Source organism: Pristiophorus japonicus, chromosome 8 (assembly GCF_044704955.1).
Source record: "Pristiophorus japonicus isolate sPriJap1 chromosome 8, sPriJap1.hap1, whole genome shotgun sequence".
In the NCBI taxonomy this organism is placed as follows: Eukaryota; Metazoa; Chordata; class Chondrichthyes; family Pristiophoridae; genus Pristiophorus; species Pristiophorus japonicus.
The window spans coordinates 174,863,461-174,889,506 of NC_091984.1; the positions used below are offsets into that span (position 1 = coordinate 174,863,461).

At 48.2% G+C, this 26,046-nt stretch overlaps 30 non-coding genes across 30 annotated transcripts; 15 read left to right on the plus strand and 15 right to left on the minus strand.

The window, feature by feature from the left end:
- Positions 1–267: 267 nt before the first annotated feature.
- Positions 268–350, minus strand: trnal-aag (transfer RNA leucine (anticodon AAG)). Its single transcript has one exon. It is a non-coding gene; the product is annotated as a tRNA-Leu (tRNA).
- Positions 351–975: 625 nt separating this feature from the next.
- On the plus strand, positions 976–1,094 carry trnal-caa (transfer RNA leucine (anticodon CAA)). The gene is made up of 2 exons: positions 976–1,013; positions 1,049–1,094. It is a non-coding gene; the product is annotated as a tRNA-Leu (tRNA).
- Positions 1,095–2,004: 910 nt separating this feature from the next.
- Positions 2,005–2,087, minus strand: trnal-aag (transfer RNA leucine (anticodon AAG)). Its single transcript has one exon. It is a non-coding gene; the product is annotated as a tRNA-Leu (tRNA).
- Positions 2,088–2,712: 625 nt separating this feature from the next.
- Positions 2,713–2,831, plus strand: trnal-caa (transfer RNA leucine (anticodon CAA)). Its single transcript has 2 exons — positions 2,713–2,750; positions 2,786–2,831. It is a non-coding gene; the product is annotated as a tRNA-Leu (tRNA).
- Positions 2,832–3,769: 938 nt separating this feature from the next.
- trnal-aag (transfer RNA leucine (anticodon AAG)) lies at positions 3,770–3,852 on the minus strand. Its single transcript has one exon. It is a non-coding gene; the product is annotated as a tRNA-Leu (tRNA).
- A 625-nt stretch (positions 3,853–4,477) lies between these two features.
- Positions 4,478–4,596, plus strand: trnal-caa (transfer RNA leucine (anticodon CAA)). Its single transcript has 2 exons — positions 4,478–4,515; positions 4,551–4,596. It is a non-coding gene; the product is annotated as a tRNA-Leu (tRNA).
- Positions 4,597–5,534: 938 nt separating this feature from the next.
- On the minus strand, positions 5,535–5,617 carry trnal-aag (transfer RNA leucine (anticodon AAG)). The gene has a single exon. It is a non-coding gene; the product is annotated as a tRNA-Leu (tRNA).
- Positions 5,618–6,242: 625 nt separating this feature from the next.
- On the plus strand, positions 6,243–6,361 carry trnal-caa (transfer RNA leucine (anticodon CAA)). Its single transcript has 2 exons — positions 6,243–6,280; positions 6,316–6,361. It is a non-coding gene; the product is annotated as a tRNA-Leu (tRNA).
- A 910-nt stretch (positions 6,362–7,271) lies between these two features.
- trnal-aag (transfer RNA leucine (anticodon AAG)) lies at positions 7,272–7,353 on the minus strand. The gene has a single exon. It is a non-coding gene; the product is annotated as a tRNA-Leu (tRNA).
- Positions 7,354–7,978: 625 nt separating this feature from the next.
- Positions 7,979–8,097, plus strand: trnal-caa (transfer RNA leucine (anticodon CAA)). Its single transcript has 2 exons — positions 7,979–8,016; positions 8,052–8,097. It is a non-coding gene; the product is annotated as a tRNA-Leu (tRNA).
- A 938-nt stretch (positions 8,098–9,035) lies between these two features.
- trnal-aag (transfer RNA leucine (anticodon AAG)) lies at positions 9,036–9,118 on the minus strand. Its single transcript has one exon. It is a non-coding gene; the product is annotated as a tRNA-Leu (tRNA).
- Positions 9,119–9,743: 625 nt separating this feature from the next.
- On the plus strand, positions 9,744–9,862 carry trnal-caa (transfer RNA leucine (anticodon CAA)). The gene is made up of 2 exons: positions 9,744–9,781; positions 9,817–9,862. It is a non-coding gene; the product is annotated as a tRNA-Leu (tRNA).
- Positions 9,863–10,800: 938 nt separating this feature from the next.
- Positions 10,801–10,883, minus strand: trnal-aag (transfer RNA leucine (anticodon AAG)). The gene has a single exon. It is a non-coding gene; the product is annotated as a tRNA-Leu (tRNA).
- A 625-nt stretch (positions 10,884–11,508) lies between these two features.
- trnal-caa (transfer RNA leucine (anticodon CAA)) lies at positions 11,509–11,627 on the plus strand. The gene is made up of 2 exons: positions 11,509–11,546; positions 11,582–11,627. It is a non-coding gene; the product is annotated as a tRNA-Leu (tRNA).
- A 936-nt stretch (positions 11,628–12,563) lies between these two features.
- Positions 12,564–12,646, minus strand: trnal-aag (transfer RNA leucine (anticodon AAG)). Its single transcript has one exon. It is a non-coding gene; the product is annotated as a tRNA-Leu (tRNA).
- Positions 12,647–13,271: 625 nt separating this feature from the next.
- On the plus strand, positions 13,272–13,390 carry trnal-caa (transfer RNA leucine (anticodon CAA)). The gene is made up of 2 exons: positions 13,272–13,309; positions 13,345–13,390. It is a non-coding gene; the product is annotated as a tRNA-Leu (tRNA).
- Positions 13,391–14,326: 936 nt separating this feature from the next.
- On the minus strand, positions 14,327–14,409 carry trnal-aag (transfer RNA leucine (anticodon AAG)). Its single transcript has one exon. It is a non-coding gene; the product is annotated as a tRNA-Leu (tRNA).
- Positions 14,410–15,034: 625 nt separating this feature from the next.
- On the plus strand, positions 15,035–15,153 carry trnal-caa (transfer RNA leucine (anticodon CAA)). The gene is made up of 2 exons: positions 15,035–15,072; positions 15,108–15,153. It is a non-coding gene; the product is annotated as a tRNA-Leu (tRNA).
- A 936-nt stretch (positions 15,154–16,089) lies between these two features.
- Positions 16,090–16,171, minus strand: trnal-aag (transfer RNA leucine (anticodon AAG)). Its single transcript has one exon. It is a non-coding gene; the product is annotated as a tRNA-Leu (tRNA).
- Positions 16,172–16,796: 625 nt separating this feature from the next.
- Positions 16,797–16,915, plus strand: trnal-caa (transfer RNA leucine (anticodon CAA)). Its single transcript has 2 exons — positions 16,797–16,834; positions 16,870–16,915. It is a non-coding gene; the product is annotated as a tRNA-Leu (tRNA).
- A 936-nt stretch (positions 16,916–17,851) lies between these two features.
- trnal-aag (transfer RNA leucine (anticodon AAG)) lies at positions 17,852–17,933 on the minus strand. The gene has a single exon. It is a non-coding gene; the product is annotated as a tRNA-Leu (tRNA).
- Positions 17,934–18,558: 625 nt separating this feature from the next.
- trnal-caa (transfer RNA leucine (anticodon CAA)) lies at positions 18,559–18,677 on the plus strand. Its single transcript has 2 exons — positions 18,559–18,596; positions 18,632–18,677. It is a non-coding gene; the product is annotated as a tRNA-Leu (tRNA).
- Positions 18,678–19,613: 936 nt separating this feature from the next.
- On the minus strand, positions 19,614–19,696 carry trnal-aag (transfer RNA leucine (anticodon AAG)). Its single transcript has one exon. It is a non-coding gene; the product is annotated as a tRNA-Leu (tRNA).
- Positions 19,697–20,321: 625 nt separating this feature from the next.
- Positions 20,322–20,440, plus strand: trnal-caa (transfer RNA leucine (anticodon CAA)). The gene is made up of 2 exons: positions 20,322–20,359; positions 20,395–20,440. It is a non-coding gene; the product is annotated as a tRNA-Leu (tRNA).
- A 936-nt stretch (positions 20,441–21,376) lies between these two features.
- trnal-aag (transfer RNA leucine (anticodon AAG)) lies at positions 21,377–21,458 on the minus strand. Its single transcript has one exon. It is a non-coding gene; the product is annotated as a tRNA-Leu (tRNA).
- Positions 21,459–22,083: 625 nt separating this feature from the next.
- On the plus strand, positions 22,084–22,202 carry trnal-caa (transfer RNA leucine (anticodon CAA)). The gene is made up of 2 exons: positions 22,084–22,121; positions 22,157–22,202. It is a non-coding gene; the product is annotated as a tRNA-Leu (tRNA).
- A 936-nt stretch (positions 22,203–23,138) lies between these two features.
- On the minus strand, positions 23,139–23,220 carry trnal-aag (transfer RNA leucine (anticodon AAG)). Its single transcript has one exon. It is a non-coding gene; the product is annotated as a tRNA-Leu (tRNA).
- Positions 23,221–23,845: 625 nt separating this feature from the next.
- Positions 23,846–23,964, plus strand: trnal-caa (transfer RNA leucine (anticodon CAA)). Its single transcript has 2 exons — positions 23,846–23,883; positions 23,919–23,964. It is a non-coding gene; the product is annotated as a tRNA-Leu (tRNA).
- A 936-nt stretch (positions 23,965–24,900) lies between these two features.
- Positions 24,901–24,983, minus strand: trnal-aag (transfer RNA leucine (anticodon AAG)). Its single transcript has one exon. It is a non-coding gene; the product is annotated as a tRNA-Leu (tRNA).
- Positions 24,984–25,608: 625 nt separating this feature from the next.
- Positions 25,609–25,727, plus strand: trnal-caa (transfer RNA leucine (anticodon CAA)). Its single transcript has 2 exons — positions 25,609–25,646; positions 25,682–25,727. It is a non-coding gene; the product is annotated as a tRNA-Leu (tRNA).
- Positions 25,728–26,046: the final 319 nt, after the last annotated feature.

The window sequence follows — 26,046 nt, forward strand, 5'->3', positions numbered from 1 at the left end:
TCCCTTTCTAGGGGCGTGGGTTGCAATCCCACCTCTGACGTGACATTTTTCCCCACACAAATGCAGCCAGCGTCAAAAGGCCTGTTGAACTGGCCTTCAATTTACAAGTGGCAACATCAAACTCTTCAACGGTTTGCCAACAAACTGAAGGCACCGTTCTCAGCTCAACCTCTTTTCCACACCAAAATAGTCATATCACAACACAGCGGGAGCCGACTGCTTCATGGCTCGCGGTGAAGGGGCGCAAATATTACACGCCACAAATTCTGGCAGCGGTGGGATTCGAACCCACTGCCTCCGAAGAGACTGGAGCCTTAATCCAGCGCCTTAGACCGCTCGGCCACGCTACCACTGGCAGCAGTTTCCGTTCTGGAACTAGTGACCGGTGAGTGAAATGTGACTTTGCTTTGGGCAAGATAATAATCAAGGCCATTGAAGTGGCAGACGGTAAACTCTCGAGAAATGATTTTGCAGCATACAGGTCCACAGGGCAACACCAGTAATTAGGTGCACGTTGGAACGAAGCAGTTACAACCTTCATTCAATATTTATTCCGACATCAACATCACTGACAAAACCAGATTATCTGGTCATGATCACATTGCCGTTTGTGGGATCTTGCTGTGTGCAAACTGGCTGCGGCGTTCCCCACATTGCAACAGTGCCTTCACTTTTACAATACTTCATTGGCTGTGAAGCGCCTTGGGACGTCGTTCGGTCATGAAAGGCGCTTTCGAAATACAATACAGAAAATGTTACCCGATAGCTGACAAAATGCGAGCTGTTGCGAGAAATACCTGTGTTTGAATGTTGGTTGCATTGCAGGGATGATGAACTTAATGACTGGCGCTGCCTGTTAAGTCCTGTCGTAAGAATGTGTGCGTTGTGTGTTTGCACAGGAGGAAGAATTGTGAGGCTGCTCAGTAAGTGTGCAGAATTTGCAGCACATTTTCCTGCAGCTGCTGCACGACCATTGTCAGGATGGCCGAGTGGTCTAAGGCGCCAGACTCAAGGACTGTTAATCCTTACCTTACCAAAGGTTGGTGTATTCTGGTCCCTTTCTAGGGGCGTGGGTTCGAATCCCACTTCTGACATTAACTTTTTATCCAGACAAATGCCAGCCAGCGTCAAAAAGCCTGCTCAACTGGCTTTAAATTTGCAAGTGGTCACCTCAAGCTCCTCAACGCTATTGGCGTTTGCCAATAAGCGAAAGGCACCGCACCGCCCACAGACCAACTTGTTTTGCTCTCTAAACTTATCACATTCTAACCCTGTTCTCGGGGATAGGGTTTAAAATCAGACTTCTCCTTTCAACCCATTCCCACACTAAAAAGCAGCAGACTCAAAGCATGACATTTTTATCCTCCCGCGTTGCTGAATTCCACGTTGCTTTCTCGTACTGTGGCTTTCAATCCCACTGCAGACAGTGGTGGTTCTCAGAAAAAGGGCACCACTGTCAAAGAATGAGATTTCTTCCACACAAAGGCTGCTCAAATCTGCTCCGTTCCTCAGGCAGGGAATTACTTGCAATGTTACTTCCGACATTAACACATTTTGCCAGTATAAAAGGCACCAGAGCCAAACAAGTCAGGTATTAGCATGTGAAAGTTGCCAGAGTCGATGCCTTGGTGGACCGAGGCCTTTCAATGCTCAGACTGATGCTTACGGCCAAGGGCACAATAGTGTCAGGAAGGCCGAGTGGAGTGAGGCGCCAGACTCAAAGACTGTTAATCCTTAACTGACCAAAGGTCGGCGAATTCCGGTCCCTTTCTAGGGGCGTGGGTTGCAATCCCACCTCTGACGTGACATTTTTCCCCACACAAATGCAGCCAGCGTCAAAAGGCCTGTTGAACTGGCCTTCAATTTACAAGTGGCAACAAACTGAAGGCACCGTTCTCAGCTCAACCTCTTTTCCACACCAAAATAGTCATATCACAACACAGCGGGAGCCGACTGCTTCATGGCTCGCGGTGAAGGGGCGCAAATATTACACGCCACAAATTCTGGCAGCGGTGGGATTCGAACCCACTGCCTCCGAAGAGACTGGAGCCTTAATCCAGCGCCTTAGACCGCTCGGCCACGCTACCACTGGCAGCAGTTTCCGTTCTGGAACTAGTGACCGGTGAGTGAAATGTGACTTTGCTTTGGGCAAGATAATAATCAAGGCCATTGAAGTGGCAGACGGTAAACTCTCGAGAAATGATTTTGCAGCATACAGGTCCACAGGGCAACACCAGTAATTAGGTGCACGTTGGAACGAAGCAGTTACAACCTTCATTCAATATTTATTCCGACATCAACATCACTGACAAAACCAGATTATCTGGTCATGATCACATTGCCGTTTGTGGGATCTTGCTGTGTGCAAACTGGCTGCGGCGTTCCCCACATTGCAACAGTGCCTTCACTTTTACAATACTTCATTGGCTGTGAAGCGCCTTGGGACGTCGTTCGGTCATGAAAGGCGCTTTCGAAATACAATACAGAAAATGTTACCCGATAGCTGACAAAATGCGAGCTGTTGCGAGAAATACCTGTGTTTGAATGTTGGTTGCATTGCAGGGATGATGAACTTAATGACTGGCGCTGCCTGTTAAGTCCTGTCGTAAGAATGTGTGCGTTGTGTGTTTGCACAGGAGGAAGAATTGTGAGGCTGCTCAGTAAGTGTGCAGAATTTGCAGCACATTTTCCTGCAGCTGCTGCACGACCATTGTCAGGATGGCCGAGTGGTCTAAGGCGCCAGACTCAAGGACTGTTAATCCTTACCTTACCAAAGGTTGGTGTATTCTGGTCCCTTTCTAGGGGCGTGGGTTCGAATCCCACTTCTGACATTAACTTTTTATCCAGACAAATGCCAGCCAGCGTCAAAAAGCCTGCTCAACTGGCTTTAAATTTGCAAGTGGTCACCTCAAGCTCCTCAACGCTATTGGCGTTTGCCAATAAGCGAAAGGCACCGCACCGCCCACAGACCAACTTGTTTTGCTCTCTAAACTTATCACATTCTAACCCTGTTCTCGGGGATAGGGTTTAAAATCAGACTTCTCCTTTCAACCCATTCCCACACTAAAAAGCAGCAGACTCAAAGCATGACATTTTTATCCTCCCGCGTTGCTGAATTCCACGTTGCTTTCTCGTACTGTGGCTTTCAATCCCACTGCAGACAGTGGTGGTTCTCAGAAAAAGGGCACCACTGTCAAAGAATGAGATTTCTTCCACACAAAGGCTGCTCAAATCTGCTCCGTTCCTCAGGCAAGGAATTACTTGCAATGTTTACTTCCGACATTAACCCCTTTTTGCCAGTATAAAAGGCACCAGAGCCAAACAAGTCAGGTATTAGCATGTGAAAGTTGCCAGAGTCGATGCCTTGGTGGACCGAGGCCTTTCAATGCTCAGACTGATGCTTACGGCCAAGGGCACAATAGTGTCAGGAAAGCCGAGTGGAGTGAGGCGCCAGACTCAAAGACTGTTAATCCTTAACTGACCAAAGGTCGGCGAATTCCGGTCCCTTTCTAGGGGCGTGGGTTGCAATCCCACCTCTGACGTGACATTTTTCCCCACACAAATGCAGCCAGCGTCAAAAGGCCTGTTGAACTGGCCTTCAATTTACAAGTGGCAACATCAAACTCTTCAACGGTTTGCCAACAAACTGAAGGCACCGTTCTCAGCTCAACCTCTTTTCCACACCAAAATAGTCATATCACAACACAGCGGGAGCCGACTGCTTCATGGCTCGCGGTGAAGGGGCGCAAATATTACACGCCACAAATTCTGGCAGCGGTGGGATTCGAACCCACTGCCTCCGAAGAGACTGGAGCCTTAATCCAGCGCCTTAGACCGCTCGGCCACGCTACCACTGGCAGCAGTTTCCGTTCTGGAACTAGTGACCGGTGAGTGAAATGTGACTTTGCTTTGGGCAAGATAATAATCAAGGCCATTGAAGTGGCAGACGGTAAACTCTCGAGAAATGATTTTGCAGCATACAGGTCCACAGGGCAACACCAGTAATTAGGTGCACGTTGGAACGAAGCAGTTACAACCTTCATTCAATATTTATTCCGACATCAACATCACTGACAAAACCAGATTATCTGGTCATGATCACATTGCCGTTTGTGGGATCTTGCTGTGTGCAAACTGGCTGCGGCGTTCCCCACATTGCAACAGTGCCTTCACTTTTACAATACTTCATTGGCTGTGAAGCGCCTTGGGACGTCGTTCGGTCATGAAAGGCGCTTTCGAAATACAATACAGAAAATGTTACCCGATAGCTGACAAAATGCGAGCTGTTGCGAGAAATACCTGTGTTTGAATGTTGGTTGCATTGCAGGGATGATGAACTTAATGACTGGCGCTGCCTGTTAAGTCCTGTCGTAAGAATGTGTGCGTTGTGTGTTTGCACAGGAGGAAGAATTGTGAGGCTGCTCAGTAAGTGTGCAGAATTTGCAGCACATTTTCCTGCAGCTGCTGCACGACCATTGTCAGGATGGCCGAGTGGTCTAAGGCGCCAGACTCAAGGACTGTTAATCCTTACCTTACCAAAGGTTGGTGTATTCTGGTCCCTTTCTAGGGGCGTGGGTTCGAATCCCACTTCTGACATTAACTTTTTATCCAGACAAATGCCAGCCAGCGTCAAAAAGCCTGCTCAACTGGCTTTAAATTTGCAAGTGGTCACCTCAAGCTCCTCAACGCTATTGGCGTTTGCCAATAAGCGAAAGGCACCGCACCGCCCACAGACCAACTTGTTTTGCTCTCTAAACTTATCACATTCTAACCCTGTTCTCGGGGATAGGGTTTAAAATCAGACTTCTCCTTTCAACCCATTCCCACACTAAAAAGCAGCAGACTCAAAGCATGACATTTTTATCCTCCCGCGTTGCTGAATTCCACGTTGCTTTCTCGTACTGTGGCTTTCAATCCCACTGCAGACAGTGGTGGTTCTCAGAAAAAGGGCACCACTGTCAAAGAATGAGATTTCTTCCACACAAAGGCTGCTCAAATCTGCTCCGTTCCTCAGGCAAGGAATTACTTGCAATGTTTACTTCCGACATTAACCCCTTTTTGCCAGTATAAAAGGCACCAGAGCCAAACAAGTCAGGTATTAGCATGTGAAAGTTGCCAGAGTCGATGCCTTGGTGGACCGAGGCCTTTCAATGCTCAGACTGATGCTTACGGCCAAGGGCACAATAGTGTCAGGAAAGCCGAGTGGAGTGAGGCGCCAGACTCAAAGACTGTTAATCCTTAACTGACCAAAGGTCGGCGAATTCCGGTCCCTTTCTAGGGGCGTGGGTTGCAATCCCACCTCTGACGTGACATTTTTCCCCACACAAATGCAGCCAGCGTCAAAAGGCCTGTTGAACTGGCCTTCAATTTACAAGTGGCAACATCAAACTCTTCAACGGTTTGCCAACAAACTGAAGGCACCGTTCTCAGCTCAACCTCTTTTCCACACCAAAATAGTCATATCACAACACAGCGGGAGCCGACTGCTTCATGGCTCGCGGTGAAGGGGCGCAAATATTACACGCCACAAATTCTGGCAGCGGTGGGATTCGAACCCACTGCCTCCGAAGAGACTGGAGCCTTAATCCAGCGCCTTAGACCGCTCGGCCACGCTACCACTGGCAGCAGTTTCCGTTCTGGAACTAGTGACCGGTGAGTGAAATGTGACTTTGCTTTGGGCAAGATAATAATCAAGGCCATTGAAGTGGCAGACGGTAAACTCTCGAGAAATGATTTTGCAGCATACAGGTCCACAGGGCAACACCAGTAATTAGGTGCACGTTGGAACGAAGCAGTTACAACCTTCATTCAATATTTATTCCGACATCAACATCACTGACAAAACCAGATTATCTGGTCATGATCACATTGCCGTTTGTGGGATCTTGCTGTGTGCAAACTGGCTGCGGCGTTCCCCACATTGCAACAGTGCCTTCACTTTTACAATACTTCATTGGCTGTGAAGCGCCTTGGGACGTCGTTCGGTCATGAAAGGCGCTTTCGAAATACAATACAGAAAATGTTACCCGATAGCTGACAAAATGCGAGCTGTTGCGAGAAATACCTGTGTTTGAATGTTGGTTGCATTGCAGGGATGATGAACTTAATGACTGGCGCTGCCTGTTAAGTCCTGTCGTAAGAATGTGTGCGTTGTGTGTTTGCACAGGAGGAAGAATTGTGAGGCTGCTCAGTAAGTGTGCAGAATTTGCAGCACATTTTCCTGCAGCTGCTGCACGACCATTGTCAGGATGGCCGAGTGGTCTAAGGCGCCAGACTCAAGGACTGTTAATCCTTACCTTACCAAAGGTTGGTGTATTCTGGTCCCTTTCTAGGGGCGTGGGTTCGAATCCCACTTCTGACATTAACTTTTTATCCAGACAAATGCCAGCCAGCGTCAAAAAGCCTGCTCAACTGGCTTTAAATTTGCAAGTGGTCACCTCAAGCTCCTCAACGCTATTGGCGTTTGCCAATAAGCGAAAGGCACCGCACCGCCCACAGACCAACTTGTTTTGCTCTCTAAACTTATCACATTCTAACCCTGTTCTCGGGGATAGGGTTTAAAATCAGACTTCTCCTTTCAACCCATTCCCACACTAAAAAGCAGCAGACTCAAAGCATGACATTTTTATCCTCCCGCGTTGCTGAATTCCACGTTGCTTTCTCGTACTGTGGCTTTCAATCCCACTGCAGACAGTGGTGGTTCTCAGAAAAAGGGCACCACTGTCAAAGAATGAGATTTCTTCCACACAAAGGCTGCTCAAATCTGCTCCGTTCCTCAGGCAGGGAATTACTTGCAATGTTACTTCCGACATTAACACATTTTGCCAGTATAAAAGGCACCAGAGCCAAACAAGTCAGGTATTAGCATGTGAAAGTTGCCAGAGTCGATGCCTTGGTGGACCGAGGCCTTTCAATGCTCAGACTGATGCTTACGGCCAAGGGCACAATAGTGTCAGGAAGGCCGAGTGGAGTGAGGCGCCAGACTCAAAGACTGTTAATCCTTAACTGACCAAAGGTCGGCGAATTCCGGTCCCTTTCTAGGGGCGTGGGTTGCAATCCCACCTCTGACGTGACATTTTTCCCCACACAAATGCAGCCAGCGTCAAAAGGCCTGTTGAACTGGCCTTCAATTTACAAGTGGCAACAAACTGAAGGCACCGTTCTCAGCTCAACCTCTTTTCCACACCAAAATAGTCATATCACAACACAGCGGGAGCCGACTGCTTCATGGCTCGCGGTGAAGGGGCGCAAATATTACACGCCACAAATTCTGGCAGCGGTGGGATTCGAACCCACGCCTCCGAAGAGACTGGAGCCTTAATCCAGCGCCTTAGACCGCTCGGCCACGCTACCACTGGCAGCAGTTTCCGTTCTGGAACTAGTGACCGGTGAGTGAAATGTGACTTTGCTTTGGGCAAGATAATAATCAAGGCCATTAAAGTGGCAGACGGTAAACTCTCGAGAAATGATTTTGCAGCATACAGGTCCACAGGGCAACACCAGTAATTAGGTGCACGTTGGAACGAAGCAGTTACAACCTTCATTCAATATTTATTCCGACATCAACGTCACTGACAAAACCAGATTATCTGGTCATGATCACATTGCCGTTTGTGGGATCTTGCTGTGTGCAAACTGGCTGCGGCGTTCCCCACATTGCAACAGTGCCTTCACTTTTACAATACTTCATTGGCTGTGAAGCGCCTTGGGACGTCGTTCGGTCATGAAAGGCGCTTTCGAAATACAATACAGAAAATGTTACCCGATAGCTGACAAAATGCGAGCTGTTGCGAGAAATACCTGTGTTTGAATGTTGGTTGCATTGCAGGGATGATGAACTTAATGACTGGCGCTGCCTGTTAAGTCCTGTCGTAAGAATGTGTGCGTTGTGTGTTTGCACAGGAGGAAGAATTGTGAGGCTGCTCAGTAAGTGTGCAGAATTTGCAGCACATTTTCCTGCAGCTGCTGCACGACCATTGTCAGGATGGCCGAGTGGTCTAAGGCGCCAGACTCAAGGACTGTTAATCCTTACCTTACCAAAGGTTGGTGTATTCTGGTCCCTTTCTAGGGGCGTGGGTTCGAATCCCACTTCTGACATTAACTTTTTATCCAGACAAATGCCAGCCAGCGTCAAAAAGCCTGCTCAACTGGCTTTAAATTTGCAAGTGGTCACCTCAAGCTCCTCAACGCTATTGGCGTTTGCCAATAAGCGAAAGGCACCGCACCGCCCACAGACCAACTTGTTTTGCTCTCTAAACTTATCACATTCTAACCCTGTTCTCGGGGATAGGGTTTAAAATCAGACTTCTCCTTTCAACCCATTCCCACACTAAAAAGCAGCAGACTCAAAGCATGACATTTTTATCCTCCCGCGTTGCTGAATTCCACGTTGCTTTCTCGTACTGTGGCTTTCAATCCCACTGCAGACAGTGGTGGTTCTCAGAAAAAGGGCACCACTGTCAAAGAATGAGATTTCTTCCACACAAAGGCTGCTCAAATCTGCTCCGTTCCTCAGGCAAGGAATTACTTGCAATGTTTACTTCCGACATTAACCCCTTTTTGCCAGTATAAAAGGCACCAGAGCCAAACAAGTCAGGTATTAGCATGTGAAAGTTGCCAGAGTCGATGCCTTGGTGGACCGAGGCCTTTCAATGCTCAGACTGATGCTTACGGCCAAGGGCACAATAGTGTCAGGAAAGCCGAGTGGAGTGAGGCGCCAGACTCAAAGACTGTTAATCCTTAACTGACCAAAGGTCGGCGAATTCCGGTCCCTTTCTAGGGGCGTGGGTTGCAATCCCACCTCTGACGTGACATTTTTCCCCACACAAATGCAGCCAGCGTCAAAAGGCCTGTTGAACTGGCCTTCAATTTACAAGTGGCAACATCAAACTCTTCAACGGTTTGCCAACAAACTGAAGGCACCGTTCTCAGCTCAACCTCTTTTCCACACCAAAATAGTCATATCACAACACAGCGGGAGCCGACTGCTTCATGGCTCGCGGTGAAGGGGCGCAAATATTACACGCCACAAATTCTGGCAGCGGTGGGATTCGAACCCACTGCCTCCGAAGAGACTGGAGCCTTAATCCAGCGCCTTAGACCGCTCGGCCACGCTACCACTGGCAGCAGTTTCCGTTCTGGAACTAGTGACCGGTGAGTGAAATGTGACTTTGCTTTGGGCAAGATAATAATCAAGGCCATTGAAGTGGCAGACGGTAAACTCTCGAGAAATGATTTTGCAGCATACAGGTCCACAGGGCAACACCAGTAATTAGGTGCACGTTGGAACGAAGCAGTTACAACCTTCATTCAATATTTATTCCGACATCAACATCACTGACAAAACCAGATTATCTGGTCATGATCACATTGCCGTTTGTGGGATCTTGCTGTGTGCAAACTGGCTGCGGCGTTCCCCACATTGCAACAGTGCCTTCACTTTTACAATACTTCATTGGCTGTGAAGCGCCTTGGGACGTCGTTCGGTCATGAAAGGCGCTTTCGAAATACAATACAGAAAATGTTACCCGATAGCTGACAAAATGCGAGCTGTTGCGAGAAATACCTGTGTTTGAATGTTGGTTGCATTGCAGGGATGATGAACTTAATGACTGGCGCTGCCTGTTAAGTCCTGTCGTAAGAATGTGTGCGTTGTGTGTTTGCACAGGAGGAAGAATTGTGAGGCTGCTCAGTAAGTGTGCAGAATTTGCAGCACATTTTCCTGCAGCTGCTGCACGACCATTGTCAGGATGGCCGAGTGGTCTAAGGCGCCAGACTCAAGGACTGTTAATCCTTACCTTACCAAAGGTTGGTGTATTCTGGTCCCTTTCTAGGGGCGTGGGTTCGAATCCCACTTCTGACATTAACTTTTTATCCAGACAAATGCCAGCCAGCGTCAAAAAGCCTGCTCAACTGGCTTTAAATTTGCAAGTGGTCACCTCAAGCTCCTCAACGCTATTGGCGTTTGCCAATAAGCGAAAGGCACCGCACCGCCCACAGACCAACTTGTTTTGCTCTCTAAACTTATCACATTCTAACCCTGTTCTCGGGGATAGGGTTTAAAATCAGACTTCTCCTTTCAACCCATTCCCACACTAAAAAGCAGCAGACTCAAAGCATGACATTTTTATCCTCCCGCGTTGCTGAATTCCACGTTGCTTTCTCGTACTGTGGCTTTCAATCCCACTGCAGACAGTGGTGGTTCTCAGAAAAAGGGCACCACTGTCAAAGAATGAGATTTCTTCCACACAAAGGCTGCTCAAATCTGCTCCGTTCCTCAGGCAAGGAATTACTTGCAATGTTTACTTCCGACATTAACCCCTTTTTGCCAGTATAAAAGGCACCAGAGCCAAACAAGTCAGGTATTAGCATGTGAAAGTTGCCAGAGTCGATGCCTTGGTGGACCGAGGCCTTTCAATGCTCAGACTGATGCTTACGGCCAAGGGCACAATAGTGTCAGGAAAGCCGAGTGGAGTGAGGCGCCAGACTCAAAGACTGTTAATCCTTAACTGACCAAAGGTCGGCGAATTCCGGTCCCTTTCTAGGGGCGTGGGTTGCAATCCCACCTCTGACGTGACATTTTTCCCCACACAAATGCAGCCAGCGTCAAAAGGCCTGTTGAACTGGCCTTCAATTTACAAGTGGCAACATCAAACTCTTCAACGGTTTGCCAACAAACTGAAGGCACCGTTCTCAGCTCAACCTCTTTTCCACACCAAAATAGTCATATCACAACACAGCGGGAGCCGACTGCTTCATGGCTCGCGGTGAAGGGGCGCAAATATTACACGCCACAAATTCTGGCAGCGGTGGGATTCGAACCCACTGCCTCCGAAGAGACTGGAGCCTTAATCCAGCGCCTTAGACCGCTCGGCCACGCTACCACTGGCAGCAGTTTCCGTTCTGGAACTAGTGACCGGTGAGTGAAATGTGACTTTGCTTTGGGCAAGATAATAATCAAGGCCATTGAAGTGGCAGACGGTAAACTCTCGAGAAATGATTTTGCAGCATACAGGTCCACAGGGCAACACCAGTAATTAGGTGCACGTTGGAACGAAGCAGTTACAACCTTCATTCAATATTTATTCCGACATCAACATCACTGACAAAACCAGATTATCTGGTCATGATCACATTGCCGTTTGTGGGATCTTGCTGTGTGCAAACTGGCTGCGGCGTTCCCCACATTGCAACAGTGCCTTCACTTTTACAATACTTCATTGGCTGTGAAGCGCCTTGGGACGTCGTTCGGTCATGAAAGGCGCTTTCGAAATACAATACAGAAAATGTTACCCGATAGCTGACAAAATGCGAGCTGTTGCGAGAAATACCTGTGTTTGAATGTTGGTTGCATTGCAGGGATGATGAACTTAATGACTGGCGCTGCCTGTTAAGTCCTGTCGTAAGAATGTGTGCGTTGTGTGTTTGCACAGGAGGAAGAATTGTGAGGCTGCTCAGTAAGTGTGCAGAATTTGCAGCACATTTTCCTGCAGCTGCTGCACGACCATTGTCAGGATGGCCGAGTGGTCTAAGGCGCCAGACTCAAGGACTGTTAATCCTTACCTTACCAAAGGTTGGTGTATTCTGGTCCCTTTCTAGGGGCGTGGGTTCGAATCCCACTTCTGACATTAACTTTTTATCCAGACAAATGCCAGCCAGCGTCAAAAAGCCTGCTCAACTGGCTTTAAATTTGCAAGTGGTCACCTCAAGCTCCTCAACGCTATTGGCGTTTGCCAATAAGCGAAAGGCACCGCACCGCCCACAGACCAACTTGTTTTGCTCTCTAAACTTATCACATTCTAACCCTGTTCTCGGGGATAGGGTTTAAAATCAGACTTCTCCTTTCAACCCATTCCCACACTAAAAAGCAGCAGACTCAAAGCATGACATTTTTATCCTCCCGCGTTGCTGAATTCCACGTTGCTTTCTCGTACTGTGGCTTTCAATCCCACTGCAGACAGTGGTGGTTCTCAGAAAAAGGGCACCACTGTCAAAGAATGAGATTTCTTCCACACAAAGGCTGCTCAAATCTGCTCCGTTCCTCAGGCAGGGAATTACTTGCAATGTTACTTCCGACATTAACACATTTTGCCAGTATAAAAGGCACCAGAGCCAAACAAGTCAGGTATTAGCATGTGAAAGTTGCCAGAGTCGATGCCTTGGTGGACCGAGGCCTTTCAATGCTCAGACTGATGCTTACGGCCAAGGGCACAATAGTGTCAGGAAGGCCGAGTGGAGTGAGGCGCCAGACTCAAAGACTGTTAATCCTTAACTGACCAAAGGTCGGCGAATTCCGGTCCCTTTCTAGGGGCGTGGGTTGCAATCCCACCTCTGACGTGACATTTTTCCCCACACAAATGCAGCCAGCGTCAAAAGGCCTGTTGAACTGGCCTTCAATTTACAAGTGGCAACATCAAACTCTTCAACGGTTTGCCAACAAACTGAAGGCACCGTTCTCAGCTCAACCTCTTTTCCACACCAAAATAGTCATATCACAACACAGCGGGAGCCGACTGCTTCATGGCTCGCGGTGAAGGGGCGCAAATATTACACGCCACAAATTCTGGCAGCGGTGGGATTCGAACCCACTGCCTCCGAAGAGACTGGAGCCTTAATCCAGCGCCTTAGACCGCTCGGCCACGCTACCACTGGCAGCAGTTTCCGTTCTGGAACTAGTGACCGGTGAGTGAAATGTGACTTTGCTTTGGGCAAGATAATAATCAAGGCCATTGAAGTGGCAGACGGTAAACTCTCGAGAAATGATTTTGCAGCATACAGGTCCACAGGGCAACACCAGTAATTAGGTGCACGTTGGAACGAAGCAGTTACAACCTTCATTCAATATTTATTCCGACATCAACGTCACTGACAAAACCAGATTATCTGGTCATGATCACATTGCCGTTTGTGGGATCTTGCTGTGTGCAAACTGGCTGCGGCGTTCCCCACATTGCAACAGTGCCTTCACTTTTACAATACTTCATTGGCTGTGAAGCGCCTTGGGACGTCGTTCGGTCATGAAAGGCGCTTTCGAAATACAATACAGAAAATGTTACCCGATAGCTGACAAAATGCGAGCTGTTGCGAGAAATACCTGTGTTTGAATGTTGGTTGCATTGCAGGGATGATGAACTTAATGACTGGCGCTGCCTGTTAAGTCCTGTCGTAAGAATGTGTGCGTTGTGTGTTTGCACAGGAGGAAGAATTGTGAGGCTGCTCAGTAAGTGTGCAGAATTTGCAGCACATTTTCCTGCAGCTGCTGCACGACCATTGTCAGGATGGCCGAGTGGTCTAAGGCGCCAGACTCAAGGACTGTTAATCCTTACCTTACCAAAGGTTGGTGTATTCTGGTCCCTTTCTAGGGGCGTGGGTTCGAATCCCACTTCTGACATTAACTTTTTATCCAGACAAATGCCAGCCAGCGTCAAAAAGCCTGCTCAACTGGCTTTAAATTTGCAAGTGGTCACCTCAAGCTCCTCAACGCTATTGGCGTTTGCCAATAAGCGAAAGGCACCGCACCGCCCACAGACCAACTTGTTTTGCTCTCTAAACTTATCACATTCTAACCCTGTTCTCGGGGATAGGGTTTAAAATCAGACTTCTCCTTTCAACCCATTCCCACACTAAAAAGCAGCAGACTCAAAGCATGACATTTTTATCCTCCCGCGTTGCTGAATTCCACGTTGCTTTCTCGTACTGTGGCTTTCAATCCCACTGCAGACAGTGGTGGTTCTCAGAAAAAGGGCACCACTGTCAAAGAATGAGATTTCTTCCACACAAAGGCTGCTCAAATCTGCTCCGTTCCTCAGGCAGGGAATTACTTGCAATGTTACTTCCGACATTAACACATTTTGCCAGTATAAAAGGCACCAGAGCCAAACAAGTCAGGTATTAGCATGTGAAAGTTGCCAGAGTCGATGCCTTGGTGGACCGAGGCCTTTCAATGCTCAGACTGATGCTTACGGCCAAGGGCACAATAGTGTCAGGAAAGCCGAGTGGAGTGAGGCGCCAGACTCAAAGACTGTTAATCCTTAACTGACCAAAGGTCGGCGAATTCCGGTCCCTTTCTAGGGGCGTGGGTTGCAATCCCACCTCTGACGTGACATTTTTCCCCACACAAATGCAGCCAGCGTCAAAAGGCCTGTTGAACTGGCCTTCAATTTACAAGTGGCAACATCAAACTCTTCAACGGTTTGCCAACAAACTGAAGGCACCGTTCTCCGCTCAACCTCTTTTCCACACCAAAATAGTCATATCACAACACAGCGGGAGCCGACTGCTTCATGGCTCGCGGTGAAGGGGCGCAAATATTACACGCCACAAATTCTGGCAGCGGTGGGATTCGAACCCACTGCCTCCGAAGAGATTGGAGCCTTAATCCAGCGCCTTAGACCGCTCGGCCACGCTACCACTGGCAGCAGTTTCCGTTCTGGAACTAGTGACCGGTGAGTGAAATGTGACTTTGCTTTGGGCAAGATAATAATCAAGGCCATTGAAGTGGCAGACGGTAAACTCTCGAGAAATGATTTTGCAGCATACAGGTCCACAGGGCAACACCAGTAATTAGGTGCACGTTGGAACGAAGCAGTTACAACCTTCATTCAATATTTATTCCGACATCAACGTCACTGACAAAACCAGATTATCTGGTCATGATCACATTGCCGTTTGTGGGATCTTGCTGTGTGCAAACTGGCTGCGGCGTTCCCCACATTGCAACAGTGCCTTCACTTTTACAATACTTCATTGGCTGTGAAGCGCCTTGGGACGTCGTTCGGTCATGAAAGGCGCTTTCGAAATACAATACAGAAAATGTTACCCGATAGCTGACAAAATGCGAGCTGTTGCGAGAAATACCTGTGTTTGAATGTTGGTTGCATTGCAGGGATGATGAACTTAATGACTGGCGCTGCCTGTTAAGTCCTGTCGTAAGAATGTGTGCGTTGTGTGTTTGCACAGGAGGAAGAATTGTGAGGCTGCTCAGTAAGTGTGCAGAATTTGCAGCACATTTTCCTGCAGCTGCTGCACGACCATTGTCAGGATGGCCGAGTGGTCTAAGGCGCCAGACTCAAGGACTGTTAATCCTTACCTTACCAAAGGTTGGTGTATTCTGGTCCCTTTCTAGGGGCGTGGGTTCGAATCCCACTTCTGACATTAACTTTTTATCCAGACAAATGCCAGCCAGCGTCAAAAAGCCTGCTCAACTGGCTTTAAATTTGCAAGTGGTCACCTCAAGCTCCTCAACGCTATTGGCGTTTGCCAATAAGCGAAAGGCACCGCACCGCCCACAGACCAACTTGTTTTGCTCTCTAAACTTATCACATTCTAACCCTGTTCTCGGGGATAGGGTTTAAAATCAGACTTCTCCTTTCAACCCATTCCCACACTAAAAAGCAGCAGACTCAAAGCATGACATTTTTATCCTCCCGCGTTGCTGAATTCCACGTTGCTTTCTCGTACTGTGGCTTTCAATCCCACTGCAGACAGTGGTGGTTCTCAGAAAAAGGGCACCACTGTCAAAGAATGAGATTTCTTCCACACAAAGGCTGCTCAAATCTGCTCCGTTCCTCAGGCAGGGAATTACTTGCAATGTTACTTCCGACATTAACACATTTTGCCAGTATAAAAGGCACCAGAGCCAAACAAGTCAGGTATTAGCATGTGAAAGTTGCCAGAGTCGATGCCTTGGTGGACCGAGGCCTTTCAATGCTCAGACTGATGCTTACGGCCAAGGGCACAATAGTGTCAGGAAGGCCGAGTGGAGTGAGGCGCCAGACTCAAAGACTGTTAATCCTTAACTGACCAAAGGTCGGCGAATTCCGGTCCCTTTCTAGGGGCGTGGGTTGCAATCCCACCTCTGACGTGACATTTTTCCCCACACAAATGCAGCCAGCGTCAAAAGGCCTGTTGAACTGGCCTTCAATTTACAAGTGGCAACATCAAACTCTTCAACGGTTTGCCAACAAACTGAAGGCACCGTTCTCAGCTCAACCTCTTTTCCACACCAAAATAGTCATATCACAACACAGCGAGAGCCGACTGCTTCATGGCTCGCGGTGAAGGGGCGCAAATATTACACGCCACAAATTCTGGCAGCGGTGCGATTCGAACCCACGCCTCCGAAGAGACTGGAGCCTTAATCCAGCGCCTTAGACCGATCGGCCACGCTACCACTGGCAGCAGTTTCCGTTCTGGAACTAGTGACCGGTGAGTGAAATGTGACTTTGCTTTGGGCAAGATAATAATCAAGGCCATTGAAGTGGCAGACGGTAAACTCTCGAGAAATGATTTTGCAGCATACAGGTCCACAGGGCAACACCAGTAATTAGGTGCACGTTGGAACGAAGCAGTTACAACCTTCATTCAATATTTATTCCGACATCAACATCACTGACAAAACCAGATTATCTGGTCATGATCACATTGCCGTTTGTGGGATCTTGCTGTGTGCAAACTGGCTGCGGCGTTCCCCACATTGCAACAGTGCCTTCACTTTTACAATACTTCATTGGCTGTGAAGCGCCTTGGGACGTCGTTCGGTCATGAAAGGCGCTTTCGAAATACAATACAGAAAATGTTACCCGATAGCTGACAAAATGCGAGCTGTTGCGAGAAATACCTGTGTTTGAATGTTGGTTGCATTGCAGGGATGATGAACTTAATGACTGGCGCTGCCTGTTAAGTCCTGTCGTAAGAATGTGTGCGTTGTGTGTTTGCACAGGAGGAAGAATTGTGAGGCTGCTCAGTAAGTGTGCAGAATTTGCAGCACATTTTCCTGCAGCTGCTGCACGACCATTGTCAGGATGGCCGAGTGGTCTAAGGCGCCAGACTCAAGGACTGTTAATCCTTACCTTACCAAAGGTTGGTGTATTCTGGTCCCTTTCTAGGGGCGTGGGTTCGAATCCCACTTCTGACATTAACTTTTTATCCAGACAAATGCCAGCCAGCGTCAAAAAGCCTGCTCAACTGGCTTTAAATTTGCAAGTGGTCACCTCAAGCTCCTCAACGCTATTGGCGTTTGCCAATAAGCGAAAGGCACCGCACCGCCCACAGACCAACTTGTTTTGCTCTCTAAACTTATCACATTCTAACCCTGTTCTCGGGGATAGGGTTTAAAATTAGACTTCTCCTTTCAACCCATTCCCACACTAAAAAGCAGCAGACTCAAAGCATGACATTTTTATCCTCCCGCGTTGCTGAATTCCACGTTGCTTTCTCGTACTGTGGCTTTCAATCCCACTGCAGACAGTGGTGGTTCTCAGAAAAAGGGCACCACTGTCAAAGAATGAGATTTCTTCCACACAAAGGCTGCTCAAATCTGCTCCGTTCCTCAGGCAGGGAATTACTTGCAATGTTACTTCCGACATTAACACATTTTGCCAGTATAAAAGGCACCAGAGCCAAACAAGTCAGGTATTAGCATGTGAAAGTTGCCAGAGTCGATGCCTTGGTGGACCGAGGCCTTTCAATGCTCAGACTGATGCTTACGGCCAAGGGCACAATAGTGTCAGGAAGGCCGAGTGGAGTGAGGCGCCAGACTCAAAGACTGTTAATCCTTAACTGACCAAAGGTCGGCGAATTCCGGTCCCTTTCTAGGGGCGTGGGTTGCAATCCCACCTCTGACGTGACATTTTTCCCCACACAAATGCAGCCAGCGTCAAAAGGCCTGTTGAACTGGCCTTCAATTTACAAGTGGCAACATCAAACTCTTCAACGGTTTGCCAACAAACTGAAGGCACCGTTCTCAGCTCAACCTCTTTTCCACACCAAAATAGTCATATCACAACACAGCGGGAGCCGACTGCTTCATGGCTCGCGGTGAAGGGACGCAAATATTACACGCCACAAATTCTGGCAGCGGTGGGATTCGAACCCACGCCTCCGAAGAGACTGGAGCCTTAATCCAGCGCCTTAGACCGCTCGGCCACGCTACCACTGGCAGCAGTTTCCGTTCTGGAACTAGTGACCGGTGAGTGAAATGTGACTTTGCTTTGGGCAAGATAATAATCAAGGCCATTGAAGTGGCAGACGGTAAACTCTCGAGAAATGATTTTGCAGCATACAGGTCCACAGGGCAACACCAGTAATTAGGTGCACGTTGGAACGAAGCAGTTACAACCTTCATTCAATATTTATTCCGACATCAACATCACTGACAAAACCAGATTATCTGGTCATGATCACATTGCCGTTTGTGGGATCTTGCTGTGTGCAAACTGGCTGCGGCGTTCCCCACATTGCAACAGTGCCTTCACTTTTACAATACTTCATTGGCTGTGAAGCGCCTTGGGACGTCGTTCGGTCATGAAAGGCGCTTTCGAAATACAATACAGAAAATGTTACCCGATAGCTGACAAAATGCGAGCTGTTGCGAGAAATACCTGTGTTTGAATGTTGGTTGCATTGCAGGGATGATGAACTTAATGACTGGCGCTGCCTGTTAAGTCCTGTCGTAAGAATGTGTGCGTTGTGTGTTTGCACAGGAGGAAGAATTGTGAGGCTGCTCAGTAAGTGTGCAGAATTTGCAGCACATTTTCCTGCAGCTGCTGCACGACCATTGTCAGGATGGCCGAGTGGTCTAAGGCGCCAGACTCAAGGACTGTTAATCCTTACCTTACCAAAGGTTGGTGTATTCTGGTCCCTTTCTAGGGGCGTGGGTTCGAATCCCACTTCTGACATTAACTTTTTATCCAGACAAATGCCAGCCAGCGTCAAAAAGCCTGCTCAACTGGCTTTAAATTTGCAAGTGGTCACCTCAAGCTCCTCAACGCTATTGGCGTTTGCCAATAAGCGAAAGGCACCGCACCGCCCACAGACCAACTTGTTTTGCTCTCTAAACTTATCACATTCTAACCCTGTTCTCGGGGATAGGGTTTAAAATTAGACTTCTCCTTTCAACCCATTCCCACACTAAAAAGCAGCAGACTCAAAGCATGACATTTTTATCCTCCCGCGTTGCTGAATTCCACGTTGCTTTCTCGTACTGTGGCTTTCAATCCCACTGCAGACAGTGGTGGTTCTCAGAAAAAGGGCACCACTGTCAAAGAATGAGATTTCTTCCACACAAAGGCTGCTCAAATCTGCTCCGTTCCTCAGGCAGGGAATTACTTGCAATGTTACTTCCGACATTAACACATTTTGCCAGTATAAAAGGCACCAGAGCCAAACAAGTCAGGTATTAGCATGTGAAAGTTGCCAGAGTCGATGCCTTGGTGGACCGAGGCCTTTCAATGCTCAGACTGATGCTTACGGCCAAGGGCACAATAGTGTCAGGAAAGCCGAGTGGAGTGAGGCGCCAGACTCAAAGACTGTTAATCCTTAACTGACCAAAGGTCGGCGAATTCCGGTCCCTTTCTAGGGGCGTGGGTTGCAATCCCACCTCTGACGTGACATTTTTCCCCACACAAATGCAGCCAGCGTCAAAAGGCCTGTTGAACTGGCCTTCAATTTACAAGTGGCAACATCAAACTCTTCAACGGTTTGCCAACAAACTGAAGGCACCGTTCTCCGCTCAACCTCTTTTCCACACCAAAATAGTCATATCACAACACAGCGGGAGCCGACTGCTTCATGGCTCGCGGTGAAGGGGCGCAAATATTACACGCCACAAATTCTGGCAGCGGTGGGATTCGAACCCACTGCCTCCGAAGAGACTGGAGCCTTAATCCAGCGCCTTAGACCGCTCGGCCACGCTACCACTGGCAGCAGTTTCCGTTCTGGAACTAGTGACCGGTGAGTGAAATGTGACTTTGCTTTGGGCAAGATAATAATCAAGGCCATTGAAGTGGCAGACGGTAAACTCTCGAGAAATGATTTTGCAGCATACAGGTCCACAGGGCAACACCAGTAATTAGGTGCACGTTGGAACGAAGCAGTTACAACCTTCATTCAATATTTATTCCGACATCAACATCACTGACAAAACCAGATTATCTGGTCATGATCACATTGCCGTTTGTGGGATCTTGCTGTGTGCAAACTGGCTGCGGCGTTCCCCACATTGCAACAGTGCCTTCACTTTTACAATACTTCATTGGCTGTGAAGCGCCTTGGGACGTCGTTCGGTCATGAAAGGCGCTTTCGAAATACAATACAGAAAATGTTACCCGATAGCTGACAAAATGCGAGCTGTTGCGAGAAATACCTGTGTTTGAATGTTGGTTGCATTGCAGGGATGATGAACTTAATGACTGGCGCTGCCTGTTAAGTCCTGTCGTAAGAATGTGTGCGTTGTGTGTTTGCACAGGAGGAAGAATTGTGAGGCTGCTCAGTAAGTGTGCAGAATTTGCAGCACATTTTCCTGCAGCTGCTGCACGACCATTGTCAGGATGGCCGAGTGGTCTAAGGCGCCAGACTCAAGGACTGTTAATCCTTACCTTACCAAAGGTTGGTGTATTCTGGTCCCTTTCTAGGGGCGTGGGTTCGAATCCCACTTCTGACATTAACTTTTTATCCAGACAAATGCCAGCCAGCGTCAAAAAGCCTGCTCAACTGGCTTTAAATTTGCAAGTGGTCACCTCAAGCTCCTCAACGCTATTGGCGTTTGCCAATAAGCGAAAGGCACCGCACCGCCCACAGACCAACTTGTTTTGCTCTCTAAACTTATCACATTCTAACCCTGTTCTCGGGGATAGGGTTTAAAATCAGACTTCTCCTTTCAACCCATTCCCACACTAAAAAGCAGCAGACTCAAAGCATGACATTTTTATCCTCCCGCGTTGCTGAATTCCACGTTGCTTTCTCGTACTGTGGCTTTCAATCCCACTGCAGACAGTGGTGGTTCTCAGAAAAAGGGCACCACTGTCAAAGAATGAGATTTCTTCCACACAAAGGCTGCTCAAATCTGCTCCGTTCCTCAGGCAGGGAATTACTTGCAATGTTACTTCCGACATTAACACATTTTGCCAGTATAAAAGGCACCAGAGCCAAACAAGTCAGGTATTAGCATGTGAAAGTTGCCAGAGTCGATGCCTTGGTGGACCGAGGCCTTTCAATGCTCAGACTGATGCTTACGGCCAAGGGCACAATAGTGTCAGGAAGGCCGAGTGGAGTGAGGCGCCAGACTCAAAGACTGTTAATCCTTAACTGACCAAAGGTCGGCGAATTCCGGTCCCTTTCTAGGGGCGTGGGTTGCAATCCCACCTCTGACGTGACATTTTTCCCCACACAAATGCAGCCAGCGTCAAAAGGCCTGTTGAACTGGCCTTCAATTTACAAGTGGCAACATCAAACTCTTCAACGGTTTGCCAACAAACTGAAGGCACCGTTCTCAGCTCAACCTCTTTTCCACACCAAAATAGTCATATCACAACACAGCGGGAGCCGACTGCTTCATGGCTCGCGGTGAAGGGGCGCAAATATTACACGCCACAAATTCTGGCAGCGGTGGGATTCGAACCCACGCCTCCGAAGAGACGGGAGCCTTAATCCAGCGCCTTAGACCGATCGGCCACGCTACCACTGGCAGCAGTTTCCGTTCTGGAACTAGTGACCGGTGAGTGAAATGTGACTTTGCTTTGGGCAAGATAATAATCAAGGCCATTGAAGTGGCAGACGGTAAACTCTCGAGAAATGATTTTGCAGCATACAGGTCCACAGGGCAACACCAGTAATTAGGTGCACGTTGGAACGAAGCAGTTACAACCTTCATTCAATATTTATTCCGACATCAACATCACTGACAAAACCAGATTATCTGGTCATGATCACATTGCCGTTTGTGGGATCTTGCTGTGTGCAAACTGGCTGCGGCGTTCCCCACATTGCAACAGTGCCTTCACTTTTACAATACTTCATTGGCTGTGAAGCGCCTTGGGACGTCGTTCGGTCATGAAAGGCGCTTTCGAAATACAATACAGAAAATGTTACCCGATAGCTGACAAAATGCGAGCTGTTGCGAGAAATACCTGTGTTTGAATGTTGGTTGCATTGCAGGGATGATGAACTTAATGACTGGCGCTGCCTGTTAAGTCCTGTCGTAAGAATGTGTGCGTTGTGTGTTTGCACAGGAGGAAGAATTGTGAGGCTGCTCAGTAAGTGTGCAGAATTTGCAGCACATTTTCCTGCAGCTGCTGCACGACCATTGTCAGGATGGCCGAGTGGTCTAAGGCGCCAGACTCAAGGACTGTTAATCCTTACCTTACCAAAGGTTGGTGTATTCTGGTCCCTTTCTAGGGGCGTGGGTTCGAATCCCACTTCTGACATTAACTTTTTATCCAGACAAATGCCAGCCAGCGTCAAAAAGCCTGCTCAACTGGCTTTAAATTTGCAAGTGGTCACCTCAAGCTCCTCAACGCTATTGGCGTTTGCCAATAAGCGAAAGGCACCGCACCGCCCACAGACCAACTTGTTTTGCTCTCTAAACTTATCACATTCTAACCCTGTTCTCGGGGATAGGGTTTAAAATTAGACTTCTCCTTTCAACCCATTCCCACACTAAAAAGCAGCAGACTCAAAGCATGACATTTTTATCCTCCCGCGTTGCTGAATTCCACGTTGCTTTCTCGTACTGTGGCTTTCAATCCCACTGCAGACAGTGGTGGTTCTCAGAAAAAGGGCACCACTGTCAAAGAATGAGATTTCTTCCACACAAAGGCTGCTCAAATCTGCTCCGTTCCTCAGGCAGGGAATTACTTGCAATGTTACTTCCGACATTAACACATTTTGCCAGTATAAAAGGCACCAGAGCCAAACAAGTCAGGTATTAGCATGTGAAAGTTGCCAGAGTCGATGCCTTGGTGGACCGAGGCCTTTCAATGCTCAGACTGATGCTTACGGCCAAGGGCACAATAGTGTCAGGAAGGCCGAGTGGAGTGAGGCGCCAGACTCAAAGACTGTTAATCCTTAACTGACCAAAGGTCGGCGAATTCCGGTCCCTTTCTAGGGGCGTGGGTTGCAATCCCACCTCTGACGTGACATTTTTCCCCACACAAATGCAGCCAGCGTCAAAAGGCCTGTTGAACTGGCCTTCAATTTACAAGTGGCAACATCAAACTCTTCAACGGTTTGCCAACAAACTGAAGGCACCGTTCTCAGCTCAACCTCTTTTCCACACCAAAATAGTCATATCACAACACAGCGGGAGCCGACTGCTTCATGGCTCGCGGTGAAGGGACGCAAATATTACACGCCACAAATTCTGGCAGCGGTGGGATTCGAACCCACGCCTCCGAAGAGACTGGAGCCTTAATCCAGCGCCTTAGACCGCTCGGCCACGCTACCACTGGCAGCAGTTTCCGTTCTGGAACTAGTGACCGGTGAGTGAAATGTGACTTTGCTTTGGGCAAGATAATAATCAAGGCCATTGAAGTGGCAGACGGTAAACTCTCGAGAAATGATTTTGCAGCATACAGGTCCACAGGGCAACACCAGTAATTAGGTGCACGTTGGAACGAAGCAGTTACAACCTTCATTCAATATTTATTCCGACATCAACATCACTGACAAAACCAGATTATCTGGTCATGATCACATTGCCGTTTGTGGGATCTTGCTGTGTGCAAACTGGCTGCGGCGTTCCCCACATTGCAACAGTGCCTTCACTTTTACAATACTTCATTGGCTGTGAAGCGCCTTGGGACGTCGTTCGGTCATGAAAGGCGCTTTCGAAATACAATACAGAAAATGTTACCCGATAGCTGACAAAATGCGAGCTGTTGCGAGAAATACCTGTGTTTGAATGTTGGTTGCATTGCAGGGATGATGAACTTAATGACTGGCGCTGCCTGTTAAGTCCTGTCGTAAGAATGTGTGCGTTGTGTGTTTGCACAGGAGGAAGAATTGTGAGGCTGCTCAGTAAGTGTGCAGAATTTGCAGCACATTTTCCTGCAGCTGCTGCACGACCATTGTCAGGATGGCCGAGTGGTCTAAGGCGCCAGACTCAAGGACTGTTAATCCTTACCTTACCAAAGGTTGGTGTATTCTGGTCCCTTTCTAGGGGCGTGGGTTCGAATCCCACTTCTGACATTAACTTTTTATCCAGACAAATGCCAGCCAGCGTCAAAAAGCCTGCTCAACTGGCTTTAAATTTGCAAGTGGTCACCTCAAGCTCCTCAACGCTATTGGCGTTTGCCAATAAGCGAAAGGCACCGCACCGCCCACAGACCAACTTGTTTTGCTCTCTAAACTTATCACATTCTAACCCTGTTCTCGGGGATAGGGTTTAAAATTAGACTTCTCCTTTCAACCCATTCCCACACTAAAAAGCAGCAGACTCAAAGCATGACATTTTTATCCTCCCGCGTTGCTGAATTCCACGTTGCTTTCTCGTACTGTGGCTTTCAATCCCACTGCAGACAGTGGTGGTTCTCAGAAAAAGGGCACCACTGTCAAAGAATGAGATTTCTTCCACACAAAGGCTGCTCAAATCTGCTCCGTTCCTCAGGCAGGGAATTACTTGCAATGTTACTTCCGACATTAACACATTTTGCCAGTATAAAAGGCACCAGAGCCAAACAAGTCAGGTATTAGCATGTGAAAGTTGCCAGAGTCGATGCCTTGGTGGACCGAGGCCTTTCAATGCTCAGACTGATGCTTACGGCCAAGGGCACAATAGTGTCAGGAAAGCCGAGTGGAGTGAGGCGCCAGACTCAAAGACTGTTAATCCTTAACTGACCAAAGGTCGGCGAATTCCGGTCCCTTTCTAGGGGCGTGGGTTGCAATCCCACCTCTGACGTGACATTTTTCCCCACACAAATGCAGCCAGCGTCAAAAGGCCTGTTGAACTGGCCTTCAATTTACAAGTGGCAACATCAAACTCTTCAACGGTTTGCCAACAAACTGAAGGCACCGTTCTCCGCTCAACCTCTTTTCCACACCAAAATAGTCATATCACAACACAGCGGGAGCCGACTGCTTCATGGCTCGCGGTGAAGGGGCGCAAATATTACACGCCACAAATTCTGGCAGCGGTGGGATTCGAACCCACTGCCTCCGAAGAGACTGGAGCCTTAATCCAGCGCCTTAGACCGCTCGGCCACGCTACCACTGGCAGCAGTTTCCGTTCTGGAACTAGTGACCGGTGAGTGAAATGTGACTTTGCTTTGGGCAAGATAATAATCAAGGCCATTGAAGTGGCAGACGGTAAACTCTCGAGAAATGATTTTGCAGCATACAGGTCCACAGGGCAACACCAGTAATTAGGTGCACGTTGGAACGAAGCAGTTACAACCTTCATTCAATATTTATTCCGACATCAACATCACTGACAAAACCAGATTATCTGGTCATGATCACATTGCCGTTTGTGGGATCTTGCTGTGTGCAAACTGGCTGCGGCGTTCCCCACATTGCAACAGTGCCTTCACTTTTACAATACTTCATTGGCTGTGAAGCGCCTTGGGACGTCGTTCGGTCATGAAAGGCGCTTTCGAAATACAATACAGAAAATGTTACCCGATAGCTGACAAAATGCGAGCTGTTGCGAGAAATACCTGTGTTTGAATGTTGGTTGCATTGCAGGGATGATGAACTTAATGACTGGCGCTGCCTGTTAAGTCCTGTCGTAAGAATGTGTGCGTTGTGTGTTTGCACAGGAGGAAGAATTGTGAGGCTGCTCAGTAAGTGTGCAGAATTTGCAGCACATTTTCCTGCAGCTGCTGCACGACCATTGTCAGGATGGCCGAGTGGTCTAAGGCGCCAGACTCAAGGACTGTTAATCCTTACCTTACCAAAGGTTGGTGTATTCTGGTCCCTTTCTAGGGGCGTGGGTTCGAATCCCACTTCTGACATTAACTTTTTATCCAGACAAATGCCAGCCAGCGTCAAAAAGCCTGCTCAACTGGCTTTAAATTTGCAAGTGGTCACCTCAAGCTCCTCAACGCTATTGGCGTTTGCCAATAAGCGAAAGGCACCGCACCGCCCACAGACCAACTTGTTTTGCTCTCTAAACTTATCACATTCTAACCCTGTTCTCGGGGATAGGGTTTAAAATCAGACTTCTCCTTTCAACCCATTCCCACACTAAAAAGCAGCAGACTCAAAGCATGACATTTTTATCCTCCCGCGTTGCTGAATTCCACGTTGCTTTCTCGTACTGTGGCTTTCAAT